The sequence below is a fragment of the Sinocyclocheilus rhinocerous genome, unplaced genomic scaffold, assembly GCF_001515625.1.
Source record: "Sinocyclocheilus rhinocerous isolate Xijiao unplaced genomic scaffold, SAMN03320098_v1.1 scaffold2461, whole genome shotgun sequence".
NCBI lineage: Eukaryota > Metazoa > Chordata > Actinopteri > Cypriniformes > Cyprinidae > Sinocyclocheilus > Sinocyclocheilus rhinocerous.
The window spans coordinates 31,770-42,422 of record NW_015647015.1 but is presented as its reverse complement, the minus strand read 5'-3'; the positions used below and the strand labels follow the sequence as shown (position 1 = coordinate 42,422).

At 38.8% G+C, this 10,653-nt stretch overlaps 1 protein-coding gene across 1 annotated transcript in view; it reads left to right on the top strand.

Annotated features, from left to right (window-relative positions):
• Positions 1 to 7,999: 7,999 nt before the first annotated feature.
• The window catches only part of park7 (parkinson protein 7), a 24,388-nt gene continuing 21,734 nt past the window's right edge, over positions 8,000 to 10,653 (top strand). The window contains exon 1 of the mRNA XM_016512449.1: positions 8,000 to 8,004. The gene's annotated coding sequence lies outside the window, so the exon portion shown is untranslated. The remainder of the gene's footprint in view (positions 8,005 to 10,653) is intronic.

Sequence of the window (10,653 nt, the reverse complement as noted above, 5' to 3'; positions counted from 1 at the left end):
AAAACATATTAACAATCATGTTGTTTTACAATAGTTTTACCTCTATTATTTTTTTTGCACCATGTCCAGAAAACATGGTATTATCATGATACATCTGTTACAGTTTTTTTCACCTGCTTACATACCAAATCTTTACTTGTCACACAATTTCTGAAACCTGACACTCAAACAGCAGAACCACACTCTAACAATGAGAGAGGCTGGACAGAGAGTCCACAGTGGCGGGTATAATTCGAACCTTTAGAAATGAGAACAGGTATGTAACAATTTACTGTAATGTACATGTTCTAATGTACACATAATAGCTATTTCATCATCCCCATTTTTCTGTTGTCTACCTGCCTCCATATTCACCATTTCTAAACCCTATAGAGGAATTTTTCTCCACATGGCGCTGGAAAGTGTATGATCGTCATCCCTATGTCAACATGACACTTCTCCAGGCAATGGAGGAGGCATGTGGAGACATTGGTTCCAAGGTTGGATACGCCATAGGAGGTTCTTTCCACGGTGTGTCTGGCAAGAGAGAACATCGCATGTGACGTGGATGAAGTATTGTGGCCGGACCCAGCCCAGAGGAGGGATTGAGCCTAGATACACACACATACACACACACACACACACACAATTCCTTTGGCATAATCTTTTTTCAAAATTATGTTTGGATTCTGTCCAACTACACAGTTGTATTTCTTTTCTCTAGTACTGTATTCACAACCACAAATGCTTACAGTAAAAAAATTAATGGTTTGGTTTCAATCTTGCTTTCGTGTTTACTGTGAATTTTCAAAATCTCTCTGACAATTACTTTCGATCTTGTACAGAAATGTCCATAGGAGCTCATGAAAGAAGAGCTTTAGGTTTTGAATTACTGTGTGGATGACATATCCAAAAATATAATATGGGAAATGTCATTGGACAAAGGGCCATTGTCAATGTCCCTGGACAACGTGGCGGAAACATTACAATGTGTGCTGCAATTACACAGAATGGTGTCCTGCACCATCATGCCAGACTTGGCCCCTATAACACTGATCACATCATACGTTTTCTGGATGCTGTTCATGATATGCTTGTTCAAGGTCTGCAGAATGAAGACCAGGCAAGATATGTCAGCTTTCATTGCGCCCATCAGGTCCAAAACTGGTTTGTTACTCATCCCCATTTTTCTGTTGTCTACCTGCCTCCATATTCACCATTTCTAAACCCTATAGAGGAATTTTTCCCCACATGGCGCTGGAAAGTGTATGATCGTCATCCCTATGTCAACATGACACTTCTCCAGGCAATGGAGGAGGCATGTGGAGACATTGATGCCGCCTCCATCCAAGGTTGGATACGCCATACAAGGAGGTTCTTTCCACGGTGTCTGGCAAGAGAGAACATAGCATGTGACGTGGATGAAGTATTGTGGCCGGACCCAGCCCGGAGGAGGGATTGAGCCTAGATGCACCCAGCCATCACACACACACACACACACACACACACACACAATTCCTTTGGAATAATCATCTTTTTTCAAAATTATGTTTGGATTCTGTCCAACTACACAGTTGTATTTCTTTTCTCTAGTACTGTATTCACAACCACAAATGCTTACAGTAAAAAAATTAATGGTTTGGTTTCAATCTTGCTTTCGTGTTTACTGTGAATTTTTCAAAATCTCTCTGACAATTACTTTCGATCTTGTACAGAAATGTCCATAGGAGCTCATGAAAGAAGAGCTTTAGGTTTTGAATTACTGTGTGTATATGACATATCCAAAAATATATTATGGCAAAAGTGTTTGCAACGTAAGACGGATGTTTGCTTTTGAGATGTGTTTGTGATCTTTTGAATGCAGTGTGTCATTTTGCAAGAGACGTGAGGCATTTTGTGTGTGCAATTCTTGGATTTGTGTGTTAAGTTTTGAAAAAGAGAGGTAAAGTTTAGAAAATGTGTGTAAGCAGTTGAAAAAAACTGTAAGGTCTTGGTCAGGTTTCTCAAACACGGCCTCAGGATGGCGTAAAAGTATTTAAATTAATACATTTAAAATACAGAATATAACTTGCACTATTAAAAATAAAGCTGCTTAAAAGGTTCTTCACAGCAATGCCACAGAAGAACCATTTTTGGTTCCACAAAGAAGCATTCAGTCAAAGGTTATTTAAAGAACCATCTCTTTCTTACCTTTTTATAATCTGAAGAACCTTCTTTCGCCACAAAGAACCGTTTGGACTATGGATGTACTGTGGATGTCCATGGCTACCATCAGCTGTTTGGTTACCCACATTCTTCAATATATCTTTTGTGTTCAGCAGAAGAAAGAAACTTATACAGGTTTGCAACAACTTTGAGGGTGAGTAAATGGTGACCATATTTTTATTTTTGGCTGAACTATTCCAACTGAGTGGATGAAACAATGGTCTCTATGCCTCTATGCTCCATCAAACCAGCACTAGATTGACTGAAAGAAAACACCAACAGATTTTAGTCAGTAAGAAACACCATATTGACCTGCGGCGATGGCAACACTGCGGCTGATGCACACCACATGTGTTTAGGTTGGGAGTTTTACCGTAAATTATATTAGTCTTAGCACAACACGAAGCAAGAGGAGCCAGTGCGTTACATGGATCAGGACAGCTACCGTGTGATGGGCGTCTGTGTGGGAGGCTGATGTCATGATCTGTCACGCGCTTCGTTTCAGGACAATGGAGGCGGCAGCTGCTCGCTTCACCTGCCACATCCCGTACACAGCTGTCTCCAACCGCCATCCAAAAACACATCAAAATCTGCCGCTCTTTATTTTTGGCCTTATGCCACTTTTATTGTTTAGAGAGTGGATTGACACCAACACACGCCAGACTGGAACCTGCATCGCCCACATGAGCACCACAGCACAACATGTTAGAACAGAAATGGTGTAGGTTGATGTGTAATAATTAGAAGTTGAATTTAATTAATACGTAAAGCAGTAGTTAAAATGCGAGTCCTCTAGTAATATTATGAATAGAGGACTCATATTTAGCTGAAGCTCTGTCATCAGTTTTGCTACTTAATGTTCACACATGGATAAATGTATGCTGTTTGAGTTCATTCTTTTAATGCTTGAGTTAATTAAATTGTGTGTTTGTGTTTTCTGAATGAGAACATGGTTAAACCTGTGCAAAATGATGGCGTATTTGTGTAGAGTTTTGCAGAAAACACTGAGCAAATTGGAATGTGTGTGCAAACAGGTGAAATGTGTTAAAAGTTTTGAGAAACGTGTCTTTGTTTCGAGAACTGTATGAATGGTTTGGAAAATTGGGCCAAATGAATCAGTTACAGTGTGTTAGCAATCGAGAAAAACTGTAAGTAGCAAAACTGATAGAATCTCAGGATGATATGAACAAGAGCACAGCTGATTATGTGTTTTGGAAAATGAATCCTGGTAGGGGGAGACAGAGGAATTGGAGGGGAAAATAAAAATGAAGGGGATGAGGTCAAAGGTCATTTGTTCCTGATGAAATACAAATCACTATGGTTGAGAATGTTCTTCTGCATGGACTGACCATGAGGGAAGTTGGCCTACAGGCTCATCTACAAGGTTTCAATACTACTTACACATACAATATAATTACAGTACATAGTAGCAGTACTTCAGATGAGAGAACGTTCATTATTCTATGTACAGTAAATACTGTAGTACATGTTGTACACCCTCAAACTCATTACTGTTGAATTGATTTGTAGCCAAGTAGTCCTTACATGTACTGTATTTGTGCAGAACTGAGAGACGACTGTCTAGGGGAGGCAGAGTAGTCTTTTGTCAGAAGACTAAGAAACTCCTCTAACAAATAAGGATACTACCAATAATGTAATGCAATTTGGCAGAGGATGCTGAAAGAAAGAATGAATGAATGCATGAATTTATTTATTTATTTACAGTAACTGACAGTATATTCCAATGTGTGTTTACTGTATATTCTGTTGTTTGGTTTTTGAAATTTTCTCTTCTAGTGCTTGTCATCTACTGTAGTAAGATTTCTTTACAGTAGTGTAATGAAAGTAAACTTTTCTTACAGTTTAATGCTGAATTTTACTGTATCTGCACCCCTCTATTTATGTCGTATACTGTAACAGTCATTGACTAGCAAAATGGTTCCTATTTCCCAAAAGGAGGTTTTAGTAACAGTGTTTTGAATTGATCTCACTGGTTCAAAGTTTGATTTTGACTGACGGGAATATGTTTTTGACTAGAATATTTGGTTTTGACCTGGAAGTTTGAGGTTTGTGCAAGTTGGTGTATAGTTTTGAGATTGTGTTTATAGTTGTGAGAAAATGGTGAATTGTTTCATGAATTGTGTGTTAGCAATCAAGAAAAACTGTAATAGAAGCAGACACAAACTCATTTTCATTATTCAAAATTCTTATTTCATTAAAAATCGTAAAAATGATATAGCCTACAGCTTGTTTTTTAATGTACATAAATGCTAAATTTAATTTCTAACCTTTTAGCGTCTCTATACACAGGCTAAAAGCACCCTCAAGTGCTACCGTGGCAGAGGATGCTGAATGAATGAATGAATGAATTTAATTATTTATTTATTTCTGTAAAGTAACTGACAGTATATTCCAATGTGTGTTTACTGTATATTCTGTTGTTTGGTTTTTGAAATTTTCTCTTCTAGTGCTTGTCATCTACTGTAGTAAGATTTCTTTACAGTAGTGTAATGAAAGTAAACTTTTCTTACAGTTTAATGCTGAATTTTACTGTATCTGCACCCCTCTATTTATGTCGTATACTGTAACAGTCATTGACTAGCAAAATGGTTCCTATTTCCCAAAAGGAGGTTTTAGTAACAGTGTTTTGAATTGATCTCACTGGTTCAAAGTTTGATTTTGACTGACGGGAATATGTTTTTGACTAGAATATTTGGTTTTGACCTGGAAGTTTGAGGTTTGTGCAAGTTGGTGTATAGTTTTGAGATTGTGTTTATAGTTGTGAGAAAATGGTGAATTGTTTCATGAATTGTGTGTTAGCAATCGGGAAAAACTGTAATGTTCACACATGGATAAATGTGTGCTGTTTGAGTTCATTCTTTGATGCTTGAGTTAATTATATTGTGTGTTTGTGTTTTCTGAATGAGAACATGGTTAAACCTGTGCAAAATGATGGCGTTTTTGTGTAGAGTTTTGCAGAAAACACTGAGCAAATTGGAATGTGTGTGCAAACAGGTGAAATGTGTTAAAAGTTTTGAGAAACGTGTCTTTGTTTCGAGAACTGTATGAATGGTTTGGAAAATTGGGCCAAATGAATCAGTTATAGTGTGTTAGCAATCGAGAAAAACTGTAATACACATATAATTTGAAAAATCTTTCTTATTTATTATTTTATCTCATTCTTATTTTATGAAAAAAATAATACTGTGATGCAAAGTTTTTATTTATATTTTTGAATTCAGCAATTCATAATATTATGTAATTTTTCAGCATACATCATTAATTGATGTTGATAATATAGCTCAGATAATTTAGTCTTTATTTAGATTTAGATTTACATTTTTCTCCTCTGTGGATTTCTCCCATAGCCTTAATAAGGATTTTATTTATGCAGCGATAAATTGCAGAAATATTCCTGGCGATTTATAGATATGTACTCTTGTACAATTAGTAGCATGTTCTCCCCGTAGCCGTGGATTATCCCACTCTCTATGCCCCTAAAAATCAATAGAAAATCATTAAACAGTTAAATAGGTGCTCAAGCAAAAGCCCTGGCATATTCGACACCTCAAGCTGATTGAACCTGAGGGGCCAGGTTTCTGAAGATAAGCTGAGAGGATCGGCCCAGCTGGTGGGCACCACCGTCAGCTGCACGACACTCTAATAATCCTGCCGTATTTGTTACACCCTCCTCAGAGCGGTGGCCCCCATAGGGCCCTGCTTCAGGTCTGCATGTCATCAGCATGCTGTGTTTGAAGATAGGCCCTGTGTGTTATTATGATCTAATGAAAGCAAAAGGAGAGTGGAACCTTTAAATCCCACCGGGAATATTACAGTCTACAGGCCGCGCACGTATCTCTGTGCACCCAAATGGCCTGGAAGCGGCGAATGCATTTGAAATCATGTCATATGTGTGTGTGTGGGAAAGGCATATTAACATATGCATGGGACCGACGTGCAAGTGTGATACCACTTTAATGCAATGCACTTTCTTTTCTGATTTTGTATGATTTATAGGTACTGTATGTAATTTTTTGACTGTACTAAAGCATAAAAATACAATAATACATTTGCAGATGTTTAGGAAACATGCTAAGTTCACATACTCGTTTCAAGTATGCTACAGCCAGTTATTCCACTTCGAAATGTGTGTTCCGTGTCGGAATGTCTGTTTTTGTTTTGGTCTGTGTGATTTCACCCATTGCTAATTTCTCCTTCAGATTTCGACACCCCAGGTTGCCAGTTGGTGGAAAACACAGCATATTGCAGCCATGGAAACAATGAACTGGAGTAGAGCTGGGCTCACACTAGGAACTGATTATGAAATCTGCCAGAGGAATTTATCATGGAATTATCAAGCCAGAGGAAGCTCCTCACATGATCTTACGCAGCAGATAATCATTGACGTTTCAACAACTAAAGTTTACATATGTTAGCTAGCATGCTAACAGCTCTCCACACTCACCTTTCACTCAGGGATTTCACCCCAGCGCTTCTCTTTGTCCTTATGGTTGTGGTACATTTTCAACACATTTTATACAGACAGTTGTGTTATTGAAAAACGTACACAAGCAGTTTTCTCCATCTCCACTATCCAACAAACCCGTACAGCAGCTTGTTTGGGGGTTGCGCATTGGCTATTGTGAAAGTACTGATGTAATTGTGATCAATCTGATAGGAAATCCTAAATATCAAACATGTTTGGTATGATCGGGTAGTCCCCATTTTGTGTGTGAGCAGACTGGGAGGTGCTAGATTCGATCTGTAAAAGCCTCACATTACCAGATAATCCATGCCGATCATCAGAACCGATTCTCAGATTCTCAAGAGGGGAAAACGGGATAAATTGGCCTAAAACTCCAGTAGTGCAGTTTAAGAGATCACAGATTCTACCCGATCAAATAAACATCGGCATCCATCTAAAAAGCTATGTGATGACATATTAAAATGTGGATAAATGAACTAATCAACTTAGGCCTACTTGTAAAGGCCAGGACACCAAGCAGACAGTTGGTCATTGACCATCAGCGAGTGTCTGTTGGGTTAGTTTTTTTGGTGTATTCCACACGTCGGCTCTTGTTGGGCTCAATTAGATGGCAGTTTGCTAGATTCAACATGTTGAATCGGTGTCAGGGCCATCGGAGCAAGTGAGAACTCAGATTAGATGTTCAGTTCAGCGAACGAGTCAGTGCTTGACAATTAAAGCGTAAGTGATGAAAACGAGCAAGTAAATGAGGCGGCACAGACAGAAGGCTGTTTTAACGTTACGTGATCTTTCCCAAGCATTCCAATATGCGACTATTTTCATATCAACATGAGCTGCTTAACATGACGAAAGTTATCAACACAACTGATAGGCCTATTCAAAATGGTAAGCAAACGCTGCTTTGTTTAAGTTTCGTATATCTGCGTATCTCTCATATATCCTTGTTTCATTTCTCCTTTGAATGACGAATATATACTATTGACAGCTGCTGATATAGACAGCTAATTCCTCTCACGCAGGCGCAGAACGTACGTGTTAGTTTGCAGTCGGCTGTATTCTGAGTGGTGTGTTCAAGGCAAGCGCAACTTTTTGGTCCGGACGCTGCCAACACGAGGTAACAACACTGTCGGGTTTCGTCGCCGCTAGCTGTTTGAAGTCGGCTTGGTTTGTGCCGGTGTTGTGCCCATTTTCGACCCCTGCCAAATTATTACCCCCTCTCGTTGAAATTGCTAGGCTATCTGATTGCCTAATCCTAACCCCACCCCTAATCCTAACCCCTCCCCCACGCCTACCCCTAAACCTACCAATACTAGGGGGGTAGTAATCTGGCGGGGGTCAGAATTGGGCACAAGGCTTGTCGCTTTCCAGTGCTCGTTCTTGTTGCGTGCCATCAATCTGGCAACTCGCACGAGTGTCAAGTCTGAGGAGGAGCTGGCCATTTTTTTTTTTTTTGACTGCAGTACCTATTGCTAGTGGTTGACCACTAGCTGGCAATATTACATACTGCATTGTTAAAAGAAATGGACTCAAAGCTCTTGACAATAAATGCTGTAATGGCAATAAATGACAATAAATGTCATTGTTTTTAAAATGACACCATCTGGATTGTCCACTATGATCACTGTACTGCAAATTAAAACACCAGTTACCATACAGTCACCTAGCTATGAAAGAAATATGAAAAATATTGCAGTTAGAAGTGCTTGCTAAGTTAAGCATTAATATTTTTAACAAAAATTTAATAAATAAATAAAAAATAAACATACCATATTAAAGAAATATTATAATTCATCTGACAGCATTTGCGAACATGAATGACTCCTCAATAGAACTTGAGATTGGGCTATTTTGACCTGGACCACCAAGTAACCACCATAGCAACCATTTAGAAAGTATTTAGCAGCATTATGGTGGAAATAAAAGCAAAAGCAAACATCATGCTATCTGATGCAGTTGTCACAACATGTCTGTAACCCAAAAAAGCGAGGCCTTCTTGTACATGCTCACCCCTCCAGAAAAAATTTTTTTTTAAAAAGAAGCAAAAAAGGAAGTGTTTATTTTCATGTTTACACCGTTTCATATTCACAGGGCTGGTAACAGGATTACTCAGTGACAAACAAGAATTTGTGGACTTCCTGCATCTGTTGGTTGCCTTCTTTAAAGGAAGAAAAAATCCTCAGTATTAAAGAATCCCCAGTGGTAACATTCCAGAAGCCCCTCAGGTTTGAGAGGGAACCTCTGTGCAGCGTTAGATAAAGCTACAGTCTGCAGAGGGTCTGGCAGCGGCACGGCTGCATGCGGTGGAGGGCGAAAGATAATAATGCACGTAGTTAAACTGCACTTTGGCTTCTGCATTACTCAGAAAGTCACATCACAGATGAGTATATCAGATCACTAAATCAGAAGGAAATAAAGAGTGAGAGTCAGAAAGACGTAAAGAAGAGCTGTGTTTGCTGCCAAAACCAGATGAAAGGCTCTGTACACTTGTTCACGTCCCTTGTTATGCAGTTGTTCTGTGCAGATTTTCTGCTGTAAATCTGCTTTGCATCACTGCTTTTAAGCTCTGTGTTTGTGGGACATGAGGCATCCAAGAGTGCCAGAGATGCACCATTTTAAAAGTAAAGCTTCCCCGACTTCTTCCTTAAGTCCACACGTGGTTAACTGGAAACAGACTGTATGTGGAAGTTTCAATCTGCTCACGTTTCCTTTTCGCTCCATGACTGACGTTGCTGAACGTCTGTTGAAATGTTGAGTCTTTGCAGCCTGATGTCATGCTTGTTGAGTTGTAAATCAGAGAAGAGAAAAGCAGAGTTATTTAAATAGATTGGCCTTAAACTAAAAGTCAACATGAAATCTCTATTTACTTTGTGATACCCAAGTGTCCGTGCCATAAACTTTAAACATGGAGATGGAGGGATCCATTGCTGTAGTGACTGTTAAAGTCTGCCTGCAGTCACTAATGTTATTACTTAAAACTCATCTTTGGTGATCAAAATGACATATTTAAACATTTTTCCCCATGAAAGTGATTTCTTTATGTCTTAAAATGGCTTGAATGATACTCTATACCATTACCTCATTCAGTATATGTGGAGTCTCTTATTAAAGAGATAGTTCACCCAAAAATGAAAAGTCTGTCATTAATTACGCACCCTCATGTCATCTAAAACCCGTATGACCTTTGCTCATCTTCGGAACACAAATTAAGATATTTTTGATGAAATCAGAGAGCTCTCTGACCCTACATAGACAGCAACGCAACTACCAAGTTAAAGGCCCAGAAAGGTAGTAAAGACATCGTTAAAATAGTCCATGTGACATTTCAGTGGCTCAACCATAATTTTATGAAGCCACGAGAATGCTTTTTTTTTGTCTGCAAAGAAAACAAAAATAAAGAGTTTATTCAACAATTTCTTCTCTTCTGTGTCAGTCTTCGACACTCTTTCATGACTGTACCACGACACATGTATGTGCATTCCTCTGCTTGCAAAGCTCGCCGGCTCCTTCTTGTGGTGCTTAACGCTGAAAAAAAAAAAAACTCGTTGTAAATAGAAATCTAAAACCAGTGGATGAAAAGCCCTGTCCCGCAAGTTGACGGGATTGGTCAAATGTCTGTGATGTAGAAAATGGTTTGACTTTAAGCATATGTGACCTGTGCTGGCAAAATGAATCAGAACACGCACAGGCTCATTTTGAGCTACAGACAAAAAAAGTGAAAAATGTCGATAACGGCGCTTCGGCCAGCACGCGTTCCAATACATACACATACTGTATACACAGAATTACTGTATTTAAAGGCGCAATAGGTGAATGTCTTCAGAAACATTTTTTGTTATTCTGGTTGAAAGTTTCTTCACATCCCGATAGCAATCATTAAGTTAAGTGGTCTAAATGTATTTGTCTGTATTTATATATTCTGTGGAAGGTGTAGGATCAAGAAATGTTCGTCTAATCAAAACGTTCGGTCCGAGCGTTTTAATATG